Source organism: Rousettus aegyptiacus, unplaced genomic scaffold (assembly GCF_014176215.1).
Source record: "Rousettus aegyptiacus isolate mRouAeg1 unplaced genomic scaffold, mRouAeg1.p scaffold_m13_p_1, whole genome shotgun sequence".
NCBI lineage: Eukaryota > Metazoa > Chordata > Mammalia > Chiroptera > Pteropodidae > Rousettus > Rousettus aegyptiacus.
The window spans coordinates 66,134,714-66,157,418 of NW_023416284.1; the positions used below are offsets into that span (position 1 = coordinate 66,134,714).

General features: G+C 37.9%; 2 long non-coding RNA genes across 2 annotated transcripts in view; one reads left to right on the forward strand and one right to left on the reverse strand.

Annotated features, from left to right (window-relative positions):
• The first annotated feature begins 9,140 nt into the window (after positions 1 to 9,140).
• On the forward strand, positions 9,141 to 12,323 carry LOC118613664. Its single transcript, XR_004955637.1, has 2 exons — positions 9,141 to 9,174; positions 9,588 to 12,323. It is a non-coding gene; the product is annotated as an uncharacterized LOC118613664 (long non-coding RNA).
• Positions 12,324 to 21,353: 9,030 nt separating this feature from the next.
• The window catches only part of LOC118613666, a 6,172-nt gene continuing 4,820 nt past the window's right edge, over positions 21,354 to 22,705 (reverse strand). The window contains exon 3 of the long non-coding RNA XR_004955642.1: positions 21,354 to 22,126. This is a non-coding gene — a long non-coding RNA (uncharacterized LOC118613666). The remainder of the gene's footprint in view (positions 22,127 to 22,705) is intronic.

The window sequence follows — 22,705 nt, forward strand, 5'->3', positions numbered from 1 at the left end:
ATTTGTATTTGTTACTTTCTTTTTTATACTTTCTCTTTTTACAGAAGTCCCTTTAACATTTCTTGTAATACTGGCTTGCTGGTGATGAATTCCTTAAGCTTTTTCCCATCTGGGAAGCTCTTTATCTTGTCTTCCATTTTAATGGAAATCCTTGCTGGGCAGAGTATTTGTGGTTGTAGATTCTTGTTTTTCATAACTGAATATTTCTTGCTAGTCCCTCTGGCCTGCAAAGTTTCCATTGAAAAATCAGCAGACATTCTTATGCGGGTACCCTTGTAAGTAACTAGCTGCCTTTCTCTTGCTGCTTTTAAGATTCTTTCTTTGTCTTTGACCTTTGGCATTTTAACTATGAAGTGTCTTGGTGTGGGTCCGTTTGGATTCCTCGTTTGGGACTCTGTGTTTCCTGAACTTGTATATCTAATTCTTTCACCAGGTTTGGGATGTTTTCTGTCTTTATTTCTTCAAATAGATTCTCAATCCCTCGCTCTCTCTCTTCCTCTTCAGGTACTCCTTAGTTTTGCTGCAACTTCTGTCCCTGGGCATTCCCATTGTCATTACAGAACACACTGAGACCAGCTGCCATCTGCGGTGGTCCCACAGACCCCTGCACTCCCCAGATGCAATACTGAAAACTCTGCCTGCTACTGATTGCTATGCAGTGGCCACCCTGTGCCAGCCAAAATTTGTTGCCTGTGTGGATTGGAAGACCAGTGGGGGCTGTCAGGTGTGGGGGAAGGGGCAGAGCTGTGACAGTTCACTGTCAATGGAATGCCTGGGGCAATTTGTCGGTGGGGTGGAGCAGGTCTCAGGGAAACAATGTCAGTCAGATCAATATAGTCTCGGTCTTACTGCAACTTTGGTAACTTTTCCCACATTCACACAGAAGTCCCAGATCACAGCAAGATCAGCTGCTGTCTGGGACTGGCCCATGGATCCCCAAGATCCACCCAAGTTCATGTTGGCAGCAGTTATCTGCCTGACCCTGTCTCAGAAATGTGCACTCACAGCCCTGGCTGCCAGCTGGGGATGCTAAACCCAGAATAGATGCAGGGCGTGGCAGCCGTCCAGCAACAAAATCCCAATCTGTAGGTTGGGCAGGGCAGGCTGATCTTCTCAGGCTAGCATTTCCTTATGGCCCTGTGAGAGGGGTCTGCACAGTCTAGCTGGCGTGGTCTGTAGGTTGCCCCAGGAGCTGTACTAAGGCGCAATGGAGGCTGCTCTTCCAGCCCCTGTTTTGGTGCCAGGTAATGCAGACTTGCTCAGTATGAATCCTGTGTGAGCCTCTGATCCATTGCCGGTGTCCCGAATGAGTGTCTGCGGGTCAGAAAGCCTATGCGTGGGTCCTTCAAAGGAACGACTAGGGTTTCAGTCTACTTCCGTCTTGCCAAGATGACTGGAATCCCCACTGGTTTTTACAGTCAGAGTTATTGGAATCTCCTCTTCCCTGGGATGGGGCCCTTGGCTAGGGACTCCCCTCTCCTTCAGGGGAGTCTCGGCAGCCTCACTCTCCCATCTGGTGATGCTCCACCACCCGCGAGTGCGGGTCCAGCCAGATTCATGACTTTGTCCCTCCTACCAGTTTCGATGTGGCTCCTTTATAATATCAGAAGTATGAGTTATGATCAGCTGGACTTTCTTTATAGGATTTTGCGTCATAATCCTAGGAAAAGCTAAAGCGTGGTTATTTACAAATTGCAACAATCTGTTTCTTGGAAAAAGATTATCTATAACTCCAGGGTAGTGAGCAAAGGCAATAGCCTATGCATCATCATTTCGAAATAACCAATGTCTTTGTTGTTTAGTAAAAGGAACGCCAATTAAAGAAGGCTCTGTTCCAAAATATTTGCGAAATTCTTCTCGAGCCAGTTGTACTAAGCAAGCAACAGATTCAAAATAAAGAGTTAACACCCTAGCTGGTGACACAGGCGAATGCAACCAAAGCAGGGGAGCGTTCTGCCACAACACCGCAGTGGGCGTGTGTGCGGTTGCTAGGACATAAGCGGCCCATCCCTGGGAGTAATCGACATAATTCACCTGTTATTGCTTTATAGCCTGTTCTACCTTCTGTAAAGCGAGCTGACTATTTTTTTTGTTAATTCTCTTTTAGATGTAGGAGCAGGGTCCCCCTTGAGAATCTCAAACAGAGGTTTTAATTTACCCGTGGAAATTTTAAAATACGGTCTAAGCCAATTAACATCACCCAAGAGTTTCTAAAAATTATTCAAAGTTAATAGCTGGTCCTTTCTCAACTGAATTTTCTGAGGCAATATAGTCTTTGGGTATAATCTATGTCCTAAATAAGAATAAGGAGGCTCTGTCTGCACCTTTTCTGGAATAACAACTAATCCTTGTTTCTTAAGAGCTTTTTGAAGGTGAGCATAAGCTGCTAGAAGTAGTCCTTCCTCTTTTTCTGCCAAAAGAATGTCATCCATATAATGGATGACGTAGACCTGTGGATATGCTTGCCTGGTTTTACTCACTGCTTGAGCTACAAATTTTTGACACAGAGTAGGCTCTAATTGTTTTTTTTTTTTTCCTGCAATGCCGCGGCCATGGCCAGACCTTGCGTATCTTGAGCCTGTCGTTCCGTTACAGGACATGTCAAATGAAACCCCTGTATATCATCACCTCTTTGTATTGCCTGTTGTAACGTACTTTGTAAAGGCGAAAAAAGTTTAGGCCCCCGAGACTGCTTAACAGCAGCAATGACCAGTTGTGACTCCTCAAACGGAGGCAGAGGATCTATCCTATAGGGGTCTCTGCTAGGTATTTTAAGCGTTTTTTTTTTTTTTTTCCTGATTTCCCAGTTGCAGAGTTAATTATTGTACTGCACCTTGCAATCTCTGAACAACTTTTTCTAGATCTTTAGTTTTATTATCAGAGCTAACCGCCGCCATGAGGGGAATACAACCTCTTTCATTATGATATTGCGTGGCTTCTTCCTCTAGTTGTTCTGCATCCCCCGGATCCAATGATTCTTTTCCGTGTCTAGAAAAGAAAAACTCAAAGAGAGGCTCAGAGGGTGTCGGCGGCGCGGAAGGCTTAGTTTCATTTTCCTTCCCGGTTGCCTGACTGTCTTCATTTGCCTTTTCTCTCTCATGCCTAGGATCTAAACTATTTTTAATTAAAGTCCACAAGCTAAAAGTATCTACAGGCACTTTGCCAGATCCGTGGACGTCATAATAATCTTGTAGTTTTTCTCCTACCTTTTTCCATGTTTTTAAATTCACTGTTCCCTCCTCAGGGAACCAGGGACCAAACTTTTTCTATAAATTCTAAAAAATTATATAATCTTTGATGCCCTACCTTAGCTCCTTTAGCCTGGAGAAAGGTCACTAGTGGCAAAGGGCCAGCAGTGAAACTGCTGGTTACTGTCAGCCTCCACAGGTCCTGCTGCACGCAGTGGCAGGACCTGTGGAGTCTGCCTCAGATGGTGGCAGCCGCTGGCGAGCCCCTCGAGTATTGTGAGCTGGGCTGCCTGGCGGGGGATTCAAGAAGGGGTTCAGGGGATTAGGAGGGGAAGGAAGTTGGGAGGGCTGCTGCCTGTAAAATGGGGGAGGAAAGAGAACCTCTTCTTCCGAGCCTCCCTGTAAGATTGGGTACAAGGGGGCTGAGGGTGACGAACTCTTAGAAGGCTTGTTCTTCTCAGTGTTCGTGACAACCATGACAAGAGGCTTCTGTGAAGGAAGAAAAGGTTTCAACCAAGATGGGGGGTCTATAACAAGATCTTTCCATACAGTAATATAAGGGACTTGATTTAAAAACAAGTACAGACAGATATACCCCCCAATAAAGACTAGAACACTTATGAGCAAGATTAGTCTCTGATTAAAGGTCCGATCGGAAGATGCCGGGCACAGCAAACCTAAAAAGAGAGGTAGGTTAAACAGGGAGGTGAGGTAGATTAAACAGGGCAGCGAGGAGGATGGTGATAGAAGGCCACCCACGACAAAACACTTAACGACAAACAGGACAGTTCACAAGCAACAAAAAACAAGCAGCAAAAAAACAAAAACAAAAAAACAAAAAAACAAAAACAAAAACAAAACAAGTAACATAAAACAAGTAACAACAACAACAAAAAGTTACCCAGACGGTCACGAAGACCCCAGATGGTCTCCCAAGATCCTCTCGAAAGACCTCGACTAGGGACTCAGGATGTCTCCTGAGGCCCCGCGGTTGTGGTCTGCGAGTGCGTCCACTCTACCACTTACTAACCGCACAGCAAAGCAGAAGCTTCAGAACCTTAACACCTGGTTTTACAACACAGAGCAGGCGTGCTCAGACACTTAGACAAACACTTACCGGTTGGCCAGGCCAGCTGACTCCCTCTGGTGTGTCCGTTCAGGGCTGTGGGGATCCCGGATGAGGCCCCTAATGTTGTGCCCCGATTCGGAACCCCACGAGCTACGGAGGAAACAACAGCCGATGCAATCACACAAGGGAGTTTATTAGCGAGCTAGCTCGGACCCAACTCCATACACAGCCAAAGCAGTATGCGGGAGAAGGGCCCCTTCCTTAATCTTACAGACATATTTAAAGGGAAAAACTACAAGCTGGGGTGACAGGTCTTGGCGTTGCAGGATTGGTAAATCAAATTTGACCTTTACAGAAATTGGTGGGCAGGTAGCTGCAGGGGAGGTCTAACTAGCAAACAATAAAAGGGGAATTCCAGGGCCATTCTTACGGGTTGGCTGGGGCCGTGGCTACCGTTTCTATAGCGTCCCCATAGTGATGGTCACACATGCATTCACACAGTAATTTCCAGGAATCGGCTAAAATGGAGGCCCATCACAAAATGGAGTTACTTTGGTTCTTCAATGCGGCAGTCCGAAAACCTACTTAAACTATTAAGCCAGTTTCCTTATAGTTTGGCTGTCAATCAATGTTCTCCTTATGTTCTCCTTTCTCACATGGAACCTATAGCTGCGTAGGAATTCAAAAGTACAAGGTTGTATAAAATTGCCCGCTATGTTCCAGTTGGGGCTCAGCCTTTGGGTAAGAATCGTCCGAGTTGGTGCCAGCATCAATAAACGTTGCTTCCTGCTTATAGCCTCGGTGTCCCATATTTCCGTTCAAGAATCCCGCAACGCTGCCACTATTCGTTTGTGTGTGTGTGTGTGTGTGTTTTGCCAGATGAAAAATTCATTTCTCTAAAATACTATGCACACACAAATTCCCATCAGCTAGTATAGTATTCTTGGGTATATCAATAAGTCATAGTCTCATCTGAAACCTAAGATGTCAGCCATCACAAGTGCTATTCTTGTAAGACTGTAGGTCTTTAAAAAAAGAAGAGAAATAATTGATCAACCTAAAACACTGCTGCTATTGTTTAAGATGGATAATAGCTAGCTCAGTAATATATTCCCCCTGGCTCCTTGGCATCTACGTGACTCATAACTGATGTGTTCTGACTATGAGGTAATGGAGTTCCCGGGAGGAAAATGGTTATCAGGTGGAGATGAGGCCAAGAAAGAATTACACACCAAGACAGCAAGGGGCAGAAGGACAAACCGGAGATTTTGAAATGGATTGTCTTCAGTATCAAGATCCAGTTTCAGAGATATCAGTCCTGATCAGCATGCTCTAGCCCATTTTTAGAAGAAAGTAGGATCTAGACCCAGAGAAGAGACCTAGTAAAAAGTACGCTGACAGGGTGGTAAGAATTCCAACCTGTTAGGTTAGTATCCAGGGCTGGGTACTAATTCTATCTGGTAACATTACAGAAGGCCAAGTAGACCAGCCTCTTCCAGCAGTGATTAGATAGACAGGGAGCAGCTCAATGTGGCACCCTGTTAATCAACAAATATTGAACATTATTATGTGCCAAGTATTGTCCTGAAAACTGGAGATATGGACCATAGGTAGAAGTGAGGAAGGCAGAGTTCAGATAAATTCATTCAGATGTTTAATTAATCATTACAGTAAAACATGCTGTGGAGAATTGTGGGATGATATCCAGAATGAGATATGTCCCTACACATAGAAGTTTTAGTTATTGTTCAGTTTTTTCATATTCATCCCTCATACTTCACAACAAAATCTTGATACTGAACTTTTACCATCCATCCTCCACTAGGACACCGACTGCAGTTACTCTCAGGTGCTTCTCACTCCAGACAGCTTCCAATAAACATCTCATGAACCTAGTTCTCTAGGACAGGGGTCCCCGACCCCCAAGCTGTGGAGAGGTACCAGTCTGTAGCCTGTTAGGAACTAGGTTGCAGAGCAAGAGGTGAGCAGCGGGCTCAGTGAGCAAAGTTTCATCTGTATCTGCAGCTGCTCCTCAGCGTTAGCATTACTGCCTTAGCTCTACCGCAGGTCCTCAGGCATTAAATTCTCATAGGACCACTGGTCCCTGGTGCCAAAAAGTTTGGGGACCACTGCTCCAGGACACTGGGAGAAGGGTTAGCCATGAAATCAGTGCCCTCCTGGGGGTATCAGCAAACTCCTCCTCATCTCCCTCTCTTTTCTCCCTTTCATTCCATAAACTTTCTAATGGGAATAGAAGTTTTTTTGTGCTTTTCATATTTATGGTACAATTTTAAGTGAACTCTTCATACTTTTAAAGTTACATGAATATAATGTCACTCATTTCTATCTCTGAGAAAACAAAAAACTAACAACTGAAATGGCATTAAGTTGCATTATACTAATGCTAATGTTTTTCTACAGTCTCTGGATCTGGATGGGAATGAAATAGTTCCCCAGCCTTGAACTAGATGATCTCTTGAGGTTCCTTGAGAGCTATGAGAAGCAAGCTAATGACAAAATAATGAGTTTTGGCTTTACATGTTGTGCAAGGTATGTGTGCAGTCTTTGCTGGCTGGTATTTCAAGGAAAAAGACTGGATTCATTTGTATTTCTCTAAATTTTTTAAAGAATTATTTATGCTAGTTTCTTAATTGATTTCTGGATTCAACAGTAAAACTACTGATTAGACATACATATTTTTTATCGTGATACCAAATGCATTTTTATCATAACTTTTTCTAAACTTTTTATTTTGAAACAATTTAGATTTACAGGTAAGTTACCAAGATATTACAAAGGTAAGTTATAAAGATGGTAGACAATTCTTGTATACCTTTCACCCAACTTCCCCTAATATTATTATATTGTATATTACATTTATCAAACCTAAAAAATCAACATTGCTATAGCATTATTAACCAAACTTAAACTGCCTTTATTTGAATTTCACCAGTTTTCTCACTTAGGCTTTCTTTTTGCTTGGGGATTCAGTAAGCCACCACATTGCGTTTAGTCATCATATCTCCTTAGTCTCGTCCCATCTGTGACAGTCCTTCAGTCTTTCCTTGTTTTTCATGAACTTGGCACTTCTGAAGAGCACTGGCCAGACATTTTGTAGAATGTCATCCCTCAATTTGGGCTTCTCTGTTTTCTCATGATTAGACTGGAGTTATGAATTTTTTAGAATGCTGCAAAAATGAAGTGCCCTTCTGATTGCATCGTATCAGAGATATATGATATCAACATATACTAATGAACTTATTACTGGCAATGGTAAGCTTAATCACTTGGGTAAGGTGGTATCTAATAGGTTCCTCCACTGTAAAATTTTTATTTTTTCTCTTTTCATACTTTATTCACTAGAAGCAAGTTACTAGGTTTAGTTAATAATATTCAATGGCTGAGGAAATAAATTATACCTCCTGCAGGGAAGAGCATCAAAGAATTTGTGGACATATATTAAAATCACCAAAGCATTTAATAAAGATTTTGAAAGAGATACTTGGAGGTTATGCAATTATTCTGTTTCTCCTTAAAGTTTTATTCATTAATTTCAGCATTCGCCCCTGAATCTTGCCCACAATAATTATTGCTGTGGTGTTCAAATAGTAATTTTTATATTGCCCTCATTCCTTCTACATTTATTATTTGGAATTTTGGAATTTTTCTGGAAGAAAGATTTTGCCCTTCTCTCCCATTTTTTCAATCATTTATTTATATCAGTATGAACTAATAGATACTTCTTTAATTCTTTGTTTATTATTATTAATTTTGTTGCTCGAATTTTTCCAAGTTCGACCAATGAAAGCTCTTTTTATTTCTGTATCATTTATCTATCTCTCCATCTACATGACTTTATACTGATACCTTTGACTCGTCTAATTCCACAGTAGTCATTCCAGCCTTCCCTCCTTTATTTATTTGTAACTCACTTTCTCTGATAGTGAGAAATAGTGCTACCGTTATTTACAATTTATGTACTTATTTGTTCAACCATAGTATACATGTAAAGCAACATCAGAATTGCTAACCTGTACTCTTGTATAAAACACAGTTACCAAATAGAATACAGAGTTTTTGTCAGTTCATTTTGAGTTTAGTGTTATAACTGTAAAAGCAGTTTCCCCAAATTACCTAGGCCGGCTCCTCTCCCCAGCCCCATACAGTTATGTTTTTTTATGTACATTTTTAATACAGTTAGATTTATTTGTCATATTCTGTGTTCCACTTTGGGATCCCCCAATATCCTGATTTTTTAAAAAATATTGCATGCAGTAATGTTTGCTCTTTGTGATATACAGTTCAGTGGGCTTTACTAACACAGTCATGTGTTCACCACCGCAGTGCCAAATAGAACAGTTTCATCTCCATAGAATTCCCTCGTGTGGCCTTTTTCCCCAGCCTAACACGCTGGGGAGATATTTTTGATAATAAACATTTTTAAGTAATAAAATACTTTGGAATCAACTCATCCAAAACTTTTCTATTTTGTCTTTTCCAGTTATTTTAAAAATGTATAAAAGTAATATATACGCATTTTTGTTTAATGGTAAAAAACGTATAATATGAAAAACAATTCTGCAGTTGTTTGCATGTGTGACTATGTAAGGGCTTTCTCCTTCCGTGGTTGTATAAAATCTCTATTTGTATGTCCTTGTCTGGATCAGTCTTGGACCTTCAAATCTGGAAGTCTCTCCCAGTAGCTAACGGTTCCAAGCCCCATTCTCCGAGGTAACTTGTATTGGCCCTTTTATTTCACATATAAGAAAGTTGAGAATCAGAGATTAAGGTCACAGTTATTTATGACAAAACTTGAGGTGCAACTCAGCCTCAAGATTCCTAACCCATTGTTCTTTCTGCTTCCTTGTGTTTTTGTTCAAAGGCATGTACTCTGACTAATCTGCATCCCAAATGTGGGTGAGTATGAAATGGATAACTTGTAAAACACCCACGAGGTGGAAAGTGAACTGTTTTGACCTCAGCTGCTATAGCTGTAGCTAAAGCCTCATTAGTGTGTTGGGGGAAGGGTCTCAATCCAGATGATTTTTATTTTCCTTGTTATGCCATGGAAGTCTGTATAAAAGCTTTCCTTTCTGGCTGCAGAAGGGTTTTAGTAGGGATTTGCGGAGAAGCTTGCAGATGGAAAGCATCAGCGAAGATTTTTTTACGGGAATTCCCTGTTTTGCAAAGATTTGAGCAGTAGCAATTATAAGCACGACATTCTAGAACAATAAAAGAATCACTGATAAAATTTGTGCCCTTGAAACTGAGCTTTGAGGAACCGAAAAGAATGAGAAAATCCAGAATTCATATATTAGCTGTGTTAACAGGAAGCGACCCCCTCCCGACTGAACCAGTGTGGCACTCTCAAGGAAAAAAGGTCTAGGAATGAACTCCAGTGCATCCGAACTAAAGACAGAGACCTGCCATAGGCCCGGAACAGGACATCACCCTCCTACCTCCTGGCTGAAGGCTTCGCCAGCATCTGGAGGATAGGAGCTGCTGCAACTCTAAAACTATACAATGATTACAGCTGTAAGTACTTGAAATATCACACAGATATTTAAACTTACATTATTTCCATTGTGCAATTTAATTTTTCTGAACTAATCCTTTTATTGCTTGAATACAATGTACTGTTAAAGACTGATGCCTGAACTGGGTGGAACTTACTAACATGTAGTCATAGTCCTGGTCAGTGCCCAGCATAGACAACAGACATAGACAACATGCCCAGTATGTAATGGTGCCCAAGCAGGCCCTAATTCTCCAGATGTGCCACTTCTTACATTTTTTAAAACAAACTCCTAAGCAGCAAAATTTAGAAATCCTTCCAATTATAGCAATATATGCATCTTTCTGGATCACAAATTGGGTAGTTATGTTTTGACATTAACAGTAGATCTCACAAGCATTCTTAAATATTCTAAAAGAATTTTGAGAGAAGGTTAAGATAAATTATTTCCCTTCCATATTTTCAGATATCTTAGGTCTTCTTAAGATAAATTAGTTTTCTTTCATATTTTTAGATACCCCAGGTCTTTCTCAGGACACAATGGTGTTAACATTGGAATAAATTCTAGGATGTTTAAGTGAGCTTTAAACCTGAATTTACTTTAAGAACTCTCCCTTTTTAAAAAATAATTACTTTGTTTATTTCTCTGTTCATTCATTCATTCATTCACTTAGAATTATAACTTACATACTATAAAAGATGCAGATCTTAAGTGTTCAGTTTGATTTGTTTTAATATTAGAAAATACTCATGAAGCCACCACTCCAAACAAAATATGGAACATTTCATCACCCCAAAAAGTTCCCTCAGGCTATCTTCCAACTGATTTTACCCAATTTCTAAATGCAATCATTTTCTGACTTCTATCACAAATTTATTTTGCTTGTTCTTACACTTCATATTTATTGAATCAAGTATTATGTTTATATGTATGCACACACATGTATCTTTCACTCAGTGTTTCTGAGATTCATCCATATTTTTGTACTTAGCAGTAGTTCTTCCTTTTGATTGCCGAGTAGTATTCCATCATATGGATATATCACAATCTGTTTACTTACACTTTCGTTGATAGACATTGACTGGGGTTTCCAGTTTTAGGCTGTTATGAGTAAGGTTGCTGTGGCTATTTCTAAATTAGTCTTTAATTTTTCTCTTCTTGAAAACTTATTTTGAAATAATTTCAAATTTAAAGATAGTTACAAAATTTAAAATAGCACCAAATTCCCCTGTATGCTTTATCCAGATTTATCTATTGTAAATGTTTAACTTTGCTTTATCATTTATGTGTATGTTCTTTTCATATATGTGTGTGTTTTCCCTGAACCATTTGAAGTCCCTTTATTTAAAAATTATGGTCTTTTACTCCTAAATGTTCAGCGTATATTTCTTAGAATATGGATATTCTCTAACATGATCATAGTATAATTATCAATTTCAGTGAATTTAACCTCAATGTAATAGTCTAATCTAACCATCATATTCCAGTTTTGTCAGTTATTTAACCAGTAATGTCCTTAACAAAGCCTTCTATTTCCCCCAAAAAAATCCAGTTCAGGGTTATCTATTGCTTTTAATTGTCACCTCTCTTTAGCCTCCTTTCCTTTAATCTGGAATATTTCTAAAGCCTTTGTTTGTCTTTATGAGATTGATATTTTTGACAAATAGTACCCCTTCTCTTTTTATAAAAATGTTCCCTATTTTAGGTTGTTCTGATATTTCCTCGCAACTAGATATATGTTATGCCTTCTAAACCAGAATACTGTATAAGAGTTGTATTTTTCTCAGAGTAGCTCATTTAGATGCATGAGATGTCATCTGTCCCACATTGGTAATGTTCATTTGGATAGTACAGTCAAGTGTTGTCCATTTTATTCACTGTAAAATTACTAATTTTTTTTTGTTGTAACTAATAAGTAGTCTATGCAGAGATAGTATAGGATTATGAAAATATCCTGTTTCTTATCAAAATTTTCTCCTTGATTTAACATCATTGGTGATTTCTGCCTGATTCAGTCTTTACTATGACTGCTGCAAAATGACCATTTTCCTCTTGTGTATTCATTCATAGTTATCAGTTGGCTCTCAGCATTCAGCTGTAATTAAAAGCTCTCTCCTTTGCACATCTATCTATCTATCTATCTATCTATCTATCTATCTATCTATCTATCATAGCTATGAACTCATTAAGTGATATTTCTTCAGTGGCTTATAATTAATTACTTCACTTACTATAGTGCACAAATTATCCCAAAATTGGCCAAAAGGAGTCTCTTCTAGATGGCTCTTGTGTTCTTGTGACACATCCCCATATTTTTAAAAGCAATTTTCTTATTTCTGGCATAACCGTAACAGTGTAAAAGTGCATTTCAATAACATCTTCCTTGTTCACATCTCCCCTCTTTATTCCAGCCATGACTACTTTGGAAAATATGTCGTTATGGTTATTGGTAACAATTCCACAGTAAGTCAGCCCCAAGGACAGGGCAGAGAGTGATATCTCCAGGTGCCAGCTGCCTAGGAGAAAATAGCTCCCAAGGCACCCAAGAAGGCTCAGGGCTGATTCTCTAGTGGGGAGAATCAGTCACCGGCCGGCTAATAAAGGCTCATAATTAATTTTAATTGGCTCCGTGGGTCTTAGATTTGAACACGCCACAACATAACTAGATATTCCAGCCACATCTTATATTTACCCTGCTCCATCATGGAATTAGCCTTTATTATTATTATTATTATTATTATTATTATTATTATTATTATTTTTGATGAGTCTTAGTCTGTCTTAGTGAGGAATGGTATTAAAGACCAAGATCTAGGTACTCAGTGTGATCATTGCTATCAGAGTATTTTTGCTTCTTGGCCCTTTCAGCGGTCAGAATTAAGAAATGTATAAATTGTTACCCACATATACAAATGTACACTTGTGTGAGAGTTCAGAATGAGTCATCCTAAGATGTGCAATGAAGACTCTTAGGGCTCAAGAGAAACTTCTGCTTCCCCCTCCTTATCTACCTACAAGAATTGAAATTAGAGGCCCTGCCCATTATGAAAGATTATCAGAGATAAACTTTTTGATCTATCTATATGGTAGGGAAAACTACTAATTACTGAACATCTGCTCTTCTTATTGTACTGCAAATGACCTTCTTTCCCTGTAAGTCCCAAAATGCATTACCTCAGACTTGGTTCAGAATGTCATATATACCTCATTTTTTCGTTTGGTCTCTGAACCTTTCATGTATATGGGGTCTCTAATGCTCATGTATGTGAGGTTCCCATACATGCATATGTAATTAAACTTGGTTATTTCCTCTTATTAATCTGTCTCATGTAGATTTAATTATTAGACCAGCCAAAAGAACCTTGAAGGATAGAGGAGAGTATGTCACAATTTTATTGTTATTGTTTTCTTCGTTGGTGTTGTTTTTTGTTGTTGTTGTTTTTGTTTTGTTTTGTTTGTTTGTTTGTTTGTTTTTAAAGATAAGCAAACAGAGAGAGAGAAAAATAGTGTAGATGATATAGGCTCTGTTCATCCCTCTGGTGACCAAATCAAAGTTGTGATGAAAACAAGGAGCCACAGCAAGGAAAAATCACCTGGGATCTAGATGAACAAGTCATACGACTATTGAGAAATCCAAGAAATCACCCTGTAATGGTAGAAGGTAGGGTGGGGTGAGGACGTGGGGTTGCCTGGTCTCGAGCAGCTGACTGAGATGCAGGCCGCTGCAGTGGTAGTGGCAGATGCCTCTTAAAGGGGCTGCTTCTGTAAGTGGATTTTCCTGGTGACGAACCAGCTTGCTCTGAGCACCAGTGTTAATTTAGCTGTGCACAGGGGCCACCAGGGACTTACAGGGAGACATTGTTGGAGTGAGGGCCAAAGTGAGATTTGCTTGGTATAGAAGTGTCGGTGGTATCCATTGTTCCCTGTTAAGCACTCCCCACTACCAGTGCATTGGACACAGCGCTGCCATAGCTGTGATGTCATCAAACTGGATAACGAAGGTCACTCTGCCCAGAAGAATTCCTGAAGCCCCGCCTCCCTCAACTTGTGGCCCCACCCAAGCCATATCCAGGTGTATCCTCAGCAAGTCAGGTGCTCCTTGCTGAGACTCACATCAGTGGAGGCAGCTGGCCTCGGTGTCTGGTGTGGCCTTTTGAGGCAACTATAAGCACAGCATCTGTGGATTGCTTGCTCAACCTTAACAGATGGCTCCCGAGGGGTAAAGTCCTGGGCTAAATTTGGCCTGCAGCTGAACCCCTCTCTGGACTGTGCCAATGGGCACCTACTTCACAAATCCACACTAATAAGACTGGGAGACTTAGTAGCTTTGCTTAGTATATAGAAACAGACATGGAAAAGCAGCCAAAATGGGAAGATAAAGAAGTAGAAACCATATGAGAGAACAGAACAGAGATCCAGATATAACGGAGTCAAGTAATCTAATAGATCCAGAGTTCAAAACACTGGTTATAAAGATGCTCAATGAACTTTTGGGAAGTGTAGAGAACTGCAATAAAGAGATAAAAATGGAAGTGGAAATTATAAAAGGGAACCAGTCAGAAATGGAGAACACATTATCTGAGATGAGAAATATATTAAATAGAATAAACAAAGGAATAAACAAAGTGAATAAAGAAGAGGATCACATGCTTTATCTAGAGGACAGGAAAGCCAATCAGAACACTCAAGCAGAATGGCAAGAAAAAAGATGCCAAGACTATAAAAATAATTTAAGGAGGATATGGGACACTATTAAGCCTCCAAATATTCATCTGATGGGAGTAACTGAAGAAAATAAAGATCTTGAATAACTGTTTGAAGGAAACTTCCCTAACTTGGTGAAAGAAAAGGACATAAAACCCCAGGAAGATCAGAGAATTCCAAAAATCAGGGACCCAAAGAGGCCTGCACATCATAATTAAAATGTCAAAGGTTAAATACAAAGAAAGAATATTAAAAGCAGCAAGAGAAAAAGAATTATTATATATAAGGGAACACCCAAATGACTGGCAGCTGATTTATCAAAAAAAAAAAAAAAAAAAACTATGCATGACAGAAGGGCTTGGCAAAAAATATTCGACAGGATGAAGACCCAGGATCTACTACCAAGAATAATTTATCCAGCAAAGTTGTCATTTAGAGTTGAAGGACAGATAAATAGCTTCCCAGACAAAAATAAACTAAAGGAATTTATCACCACCAACCAAGAATTATGGGAACTGTTGGAGGGACTTCTTTAAGAAGAATGTATCAAAAACAGGAATAAAGAATGTTAACAACTTCATTCCTATCAATAATTACCTTAAATGGAAAAGAATAATGTGTTCCAACCAAAAGACAGAGTGACTGAAAGGACAAGAAAACAAGACCCTTACATATGAAAAGGAAGGGAATGGAAAAAGATATTGCTTTGATGAACCTAAAAGGTATTAAAGTCAAACAGAGAAAGATAAACACTATATAATTTCACTTGTATGCAGAATTTAAAGAATAAGAAGAATAAACTAATCAAAAACAGACTCACAAATAGAGTGGACAGTGTGGTGATGGACAGAGGGGAGGGGTGTTTTGGGGGATGGGAGGATGGGGTGAAGGTTTAAAGAAATACAAATTAGTAGCTGATGGATGTCATGGGGATGGGGAGCATGGCATAGGGAATGCAATTAGCATTAATACGTTGGCCAAGTGGAGGGTCAGGGGAAGGAGGGAGCAATTGAGGGGGGTCATTTTACCAACTATATAGATGTCTAACCAATGTACTATATACTGGAAACTAATTAAAATTTAAAAAATAAAAAATAAATAAAATAAAAGATAAGCAAACATATTTATATATTCTTATTTTCTCTTCTTTTGTACATAAAAGGTAGCATTCAATATAAGCTCTTCTGCCTTTTTAACTTAATGATTCCACCTGAAATCACTTCATTTCAGTTCATAAGGATATTCTCTATTATTTTTTTTACAGCTGCATAGATTTCATTGTACCAAAGACTTTAATCGATGTCCTATAGTTGCATATTTGATTAGTTTCCATGACTGCAATTTCAAATAATACTGCAAGAAGTAATCTTACATTAAATTGTTTAATGAATCTCATTATTATTTATCTATATTGTCATTTTTAATTTAATTTCAAATCATCCTGTTTTGATTATTACAGCCTCAAGTTAATGACATTAAACAGAAATATCTCAACCCAAGTGGGTACGAACATTGATTACATTACTACTCTGAATGGATCTGTCTTTCTGTAACTATATGATAGAGGAAGGAAATGGGAAAGTATAGAAACAGATGATGGAATAGGACCAACAGTTCTGTAACTAATTCTGCCACTGATTAGTCACGAAACATCGGCCAAGTCATTTCACTTTTCCCTCAGTTTCTTCATCTTAAATAAGACCATTGGTCTAGATATAAAAGTTCATTGTAGCTTTAAAATCTTCTGCTTGTGCTTGTCTTATTTTAGTTTCTCCCCTCATAGTTATCATTATGATTTAAACAATCATCTTCTTACAACAGTTTCACAAAAGAGAAACAAATTAAATGTAAGAATAGATACCAAAGTATTAATAATGTAAGTAAAGTAAACTAAGCCAGTTGAATAAAGTACAATACCTAAATAATGGTGGTATTTTTTCTAATCATTGCTAATTTTTAGGCTATAAAATTGTTCCACACACTCAAGGATCATGAACATATACAATCAAGGATTATAGGACATCCAAGAAAAAGCTCTTATGTGGAAGATAAAGGCATGATAGAAATAACAACTTGGGCAAAAGAGACTATTTGTAGAGACGATAACTTAATAATAAACTATCATTGACAGTTTCAAAGAGATAAAAAAGGATAGTGCAACCATCGCGTAAAGAAAAAAATTTATAAAACGAACATTTAGAGAACAAAGAACTTTCCTCCATACCAATTCTATTCATAATAATCTGCTTCTTCTTATAACTTTTAAGACATTTGTGCCTATGGTCGTATTTACATTAAATTGTAAGTCATTTTATATTTTTAACTATTTTCTGTTTCAGTCTTTATTCTCTAAAAAGTAATCATTGATCTATCTTTGATATTTTTTATAACATAGAAAATCGAGACAATATAATATTTATTTAGATCCATATTCTTATTATAAGCCAATTTACATTTTTTATCTCAAAATTTATCACTACGATATATAGCTATAGTGGTGAAACTATACTCACCACAGTTTAAAATACATATATAAATGAAAATAATAAAGACTATTGGACTTTTTATAGCTCTTACTTCAAAAATTTCTGGTATTATTAAGGTTTTTCTGACACAATAGATTTTGGCAGCCTTTTAAGTTTCTAATCTGGTGGGTAGCACATAGGGGTAGAGAATACAGGAATAAGACAATGGCCAGTTGAGGACTGGGGAGCAGGATCCCAGGCTGGCCAACTTATTGTGCGAAGTTCTATTTCCGATGAGGCTCAGCAAAGTGTTCAATCCTAGCTGGGGTCAGGGCAGCATTTTAGTTCTAAAGAAGGAGTTGGTGATGGTATTGAGCTGAATAATGAGTCAAGCTAAGCTTCACTGTAGCCCAGGAGGTATGTCTACTTGACTGGATCCCATGTACAGGTGGATGACTGTGTGATAAGCCTGCTAGATAGGACATCGGACTGTACCTACTATTTCAATCAGAATTTTCTTTAAAATGATTGGAACTGAGCATGCAAGTATGAGGGACAGTAGTTACAAGAGGGAACTGAAATGTAAAAATAATATAGAAATATAATCAGAAATTTGCCTCCTTGTAACTCCTTAGCCTGTATTAGTGTATACACTGTTGATTTAAAGAGGTTGTATATTATCTTATTTACTTTTGAATTTCCTGTAAGTAGGTTCCCAATACATGTATAGCAGGACAATATCTTGAGAAATCAGTTTATATTTTCTCAGTATAGTTTTCCCTTTCTCTTCTCCTATGCAGAGAGCAAGCTCTCTGCTTCATTGCCTTAGCTGGGCTTGCTAGCAGGGGCTTGTGACTTTTGATTGCGAAAGCTTAAACGGAGACTGGGGTTTGAGGAGATAAAAAGACCCTGCCAGATACTGGAAAAGAGAGTCCTTTAGTTGCATACTGTACCAGCTCAGCTGGATGCTAGGTTAGAAGATCCTACAGTCATCTAAGATTTCTTAGCATGGAAGAAACTGTGTAGGCTGAGACAATGACACTTCATTCACAGCTAGTGCAGACTGATAAGTGAAGGGACCTCTACAAAGCCTTAGTGATGGATTAGACCAAGAACTTTGATGTTCCCCAAAAGGAGAAAAGCCCAAGAAGACTAAACTTATCTACTCATTTTATATTTAAATTTCATTAAAAATATAATTGGTTCTAAAGTAATCATGAGAAAACTGGATATCCACATGCAAAAGAATGAAATGAGACAACTGCTTCATGCCATTTGCAAACATTAACTCAAAATGGATCAAAAGTCTAAATTTAAGAGCTAAAATTATAAAACACTTAGGAGAAAACATAGAAAGGATTAGGGGAAAATCTTCATAGGGAATCTTCAAAATCCATTGGATTTTGCAATGGATCTTTAAATATGTCATCAAAAGCAGAAGCAAAAAATGTGAAAAAAGTTGATAAATTGGATTTGATCGAAATTAAAAACTTCTGTGCGTTAAGGGACATTATCAAGAAAGTGAAAAGACACGTAAAGAATGGAAGAAACTATTTACAAATTATATATCTGATAAGGCTCTAGTATCCAGAATGTAAAAAAGAACTCTAATAAAAAGACAACCCAGTTTTGAAAGGGCAAGGGACTTGAACAAACATCTCTCCAAAGAAGATACACAAGTGGCCATCAAGCAAATGAAAAGATACTCAACATTGTTGGTCATTAGGAAAATGTAAATCATTACCACAATGAGATACTAATTCATACTCTCCAGGATAGCTATGATAAAAAAACAAACAAACAAAAAATAACAGATGTTGGTGAGAATGTGGAGAAATTGGAGCCTTCATTCATTCCTGGTGGGAATATAAAATAGTTCAGCTGCTGTGAAAAACAGTTTGGTGGCTCCTCAAAATATTTAAACATAGAATTGCCATGTGTTTCAGCAGTTCTCCTCCTAGGTATATACCCGAAAGAACTGAAAGCAGGTACTCAAGCAAATACTTGTACATGTTCACAGCAGTACTATTCGCAATAACCAAGACGTAGAAACAACCAAAATGTCTATTAGCTGACAAGTGGTTAAATAAAACATGGTCTATCCCTACAATGTAATATTATTCAACCATAAGAGGGGATGAGTACTGATGAATGCTACCATGTAGATGAACCTTGAGAACATTATACTACATAAAAGAAGACAGAGACAAAAATGTCACATATCGTACGATTACATTTATATGAACAATCTGGGATAGATAAATCCACAGAGACAGAAAGCAGATCAGAGGTTGCAAGGGTCTGGGGAAAGGTCGACAGTGGTGGGTAACTGCTTTGTGGGTACGGGGTTTTCTTTCAAGTTCATGAAAATATTTTAGCTCTAGGTAAATGTGGTAGTTGAACAACACTGTCGATGTACTAAATGCCACTGAATTGCTGACTTTAAAATAGTTAATTTTATGTTATGTGAATTTTACCTCATTTTAAAATGTTCTTAAATATAGTAGGTGATATATTTACATGGTTAAAAACTTAAAAGGTACACATTTGTTCAGTGCAGTTTTCTTCCTGCCTTTTAACCCTATTTACTTAGTTACTCTGCTTGTAGTTATTCAGTATTATCAATTTATTAAGTATCCTTTTAAAGATGTTATATTCATCGATAAGCAAGTAAGTATATATTACTCCCCTCTCTATTATTTTATGAATGGTAACACACTTTACATATTATTCTGTTCTGGCTTTTTTTTCTGATTAATATTGTATTTGGAGATCATTCTGTATTAGTATATTTAAAATTGCTTCATTCTTTTAATGGAAATATAATATTACATTCCATTTAGTTAACCAGTGTTTCAGTTATGGGAATTAATGAATGTTCCCAGTTCTTTATTTTTACAAATAAAGATGCATAATATCTATGACATTTCACTTACAGAAGTGTATATCTACGGAAGAGTATATCTACAGAATCAATCTCCTACAGTGAATTACTGGGTCAGAGGGTATGTGAATTTAGAAATAATTTTAAGCTATTGACCAGTTTTCTGCAGTTTGTACTGATTTGCCTGCCTCTCGGAAATATTAATAAAATATTACATATTATTAAAGTTTGAGATTTTCGTCAATCTGGTAAGTAAAAATTGTATTTTAGTGTAGTTTCATTTTGTCTCTCTTACAAAGTGTGATGAAAATCACCTTTTCCTATGTTTAAGAGTCATTTTAATTTTTTTATTCTATGAACTATATTTCATATTTTGAACCCACTTTTCTATTCAGTTTATGGACTATTTTTTTTTTTATTAATTTGAAGGTACTCTTAGGAAAATAAACCACTTGTCTGAAATGAAGTGCATTTTTTCCCTACAGTTTTCATTCTGCTCTGTTTACCATGTTTTTTGTCATGAAGAAATTATTTTTAATTAGCTGGACATTCATTTTTTTCTTCTACGGCTTCTGGATTTTAGTATTTGTAAAAAGGTCTTCTTCCTACTAAGCTTATAAGATAATTATTTCATGAAGAATTCTTTCATATTTTCTTCTACTAGTTTTAGGGTTTCTTTAAATTTCATTTTCTTTTTATTCATTTTTTGGGCAATTTATAAATTATTCTCTTTATTCTGTTTGGAACATGGGGTATGGATACCATCCTCCCCCTCTTTTCTCCTCTCCCCGTTCCCCTCCCCTCCCCCCTTTCCTAACTCCCTCCTCGTCCTCCTCGTCCTCCTCTTCTTCTTCATGATGCAGAATTAAAGAAAAATAAGACTTGGCTCCTTCCCTTGTGATGATCACTGCCACTTAAACAAATAGCAATTACAGAAGCTGTGACAGAAATCTGAACAGGGTGCACTGGAGACACCAAGGAGAGTAAAAGGGAGTCCAGAAAAGACTTCACAAGGGAATATGCCTCCAATATTTACTGATAAACTGAATTAACATTTCTGTACTCTTCTGGAAACTCTCTTCCATCTTGGCCTCTATGATCTTCATGCCTCCAGGTTCCCATTGTATCTTTTTAATTATTCTCACTGTCCTGGCTCCTTCCTCCATCCTTCAAAGGTGGGTGTTTCACAGAATTTTATTCTACTTTTTAACAGTGTATTATTTCCAATTTGTTCAGTTCCAAAGAGTCATGTATTTTTGTATTAAAAAGACCTCTAAAATCCATATATATATATACTTTCTAAATGTATATTTGAAGCTCATTATATTAGAATTTTATTTACTCGATTATTTAATTAATAACTGTTCTCCTGCAAGACCGTTGTGGGTAAGGACTATTTTTGTTTTCTCACCACTGGCCCTAGTTCCTGGCACAGAATTATTAATAAATATTTTTATATGAATAAATGTTTAGTGTTATTTTCTTTTCTAAGAACTAGATCTCATTTTTCTGATTAACTACTGGGTATTTTCACTGGGTGTTCCTCTTAGCACCTCACAAAAATGTGTTTAGTTTAACAAACACCAAGTGCCTGCTGTGTGTCAACATGGTACAGGGACTGAGGTTGTACTTACTACTCTAAAGAAATAAGAAGCATGGTGTGTGCATATGTTTTTAATTAATATGACCTGCTCATCAGTCTGGGGTAAAAGTAACATATTTCATATCATTTATTTTTCCAATTACTTGCCCAGTTTAGGTTCTCATTGTGAATCCAGTATCTTATCTTAAGCCTGCTTCTCTCATGTAATTTACCAAAAACCACAGGAACATATTGACTACAAAGAGGTTGTTGGACTTATTTGCAAATGAGAGGGAGCTCAAGCTTCCAAATAGTTTGTTGACTAGACTTTCAGCTGCCAAAAACCTTTGGCTGCTAGCTGGTATTGCAATTGCAAGTTGGCTTCCCTCAAGTCCCAAGCATGGTCATAGAGTGGCTGAAGCATGGATTTTCAACATTTCTCTATTCTTACACATTGTTCCTAAAGAATATGGGTAGTTTCCAGGAGGTTGAATTGGATTGGGCTTCATGGTTTAGCCATGTACTCTGCTGGAACCAGTTCTTCTTTGTGGCAGCTGGCCTCCCAAGAGACCAAATCGAAAGTGACAAGGCCTTTTATAATTTGGTCTCAGAAGTTACACAATATCATCTTTATCATACTACTCTTTTGGTCACACAGACCAGCTCCGATGTGGCTCTGTTGTTGAACTAGTTTATCAGCCCAGACTTCCTATTCCACCTGAAGAATGAAACAGAACTTTCTCAGTCAATAAGAGAGTTTCTAATTATGTTGAATCACAAAAAGAAAGAGGTTGAGAGCTCAATCTTTCTTCCCTAGGAGGTTCTCCTAGGCAAACTTTCTCAGTACTGGTTTGGGCTAAGGCTATTTGGAGGAGTGGTCTCGTCAGAATGTCCTGTTATATACTTTCCTGGTGCAATAGGTACCTAACTCTCCTTCCATTTGTATCAGTAAGAGATGTTTTCAAGTGACTCTTTCCTAAGCAAAGATGATCTATCTGTTCCTGATGACTTGAGGTATTTACTTTGTTAGAGAAATAACTGACAGCTTTTCTTTAAAAGAAGTTTTAAGACCTGCCTCCCCAGACACCCTACTATATGTAATAGAACTGTATATGAAACAGTATGACAAAGCAAGAAGTGATTAACTTGGCAGGGGGAAGCGGTCAGAGAAGGCAGTTTGGAGTAGGAGACCATTAATGCCACCTTTTAAAGGATGAACTGATTGGAGTGAGGATGTTAGGGAAGGAAGGGATTGGTATGTCAGTTAGAAGAAATAGCATATTCAAGGGAAGACAGA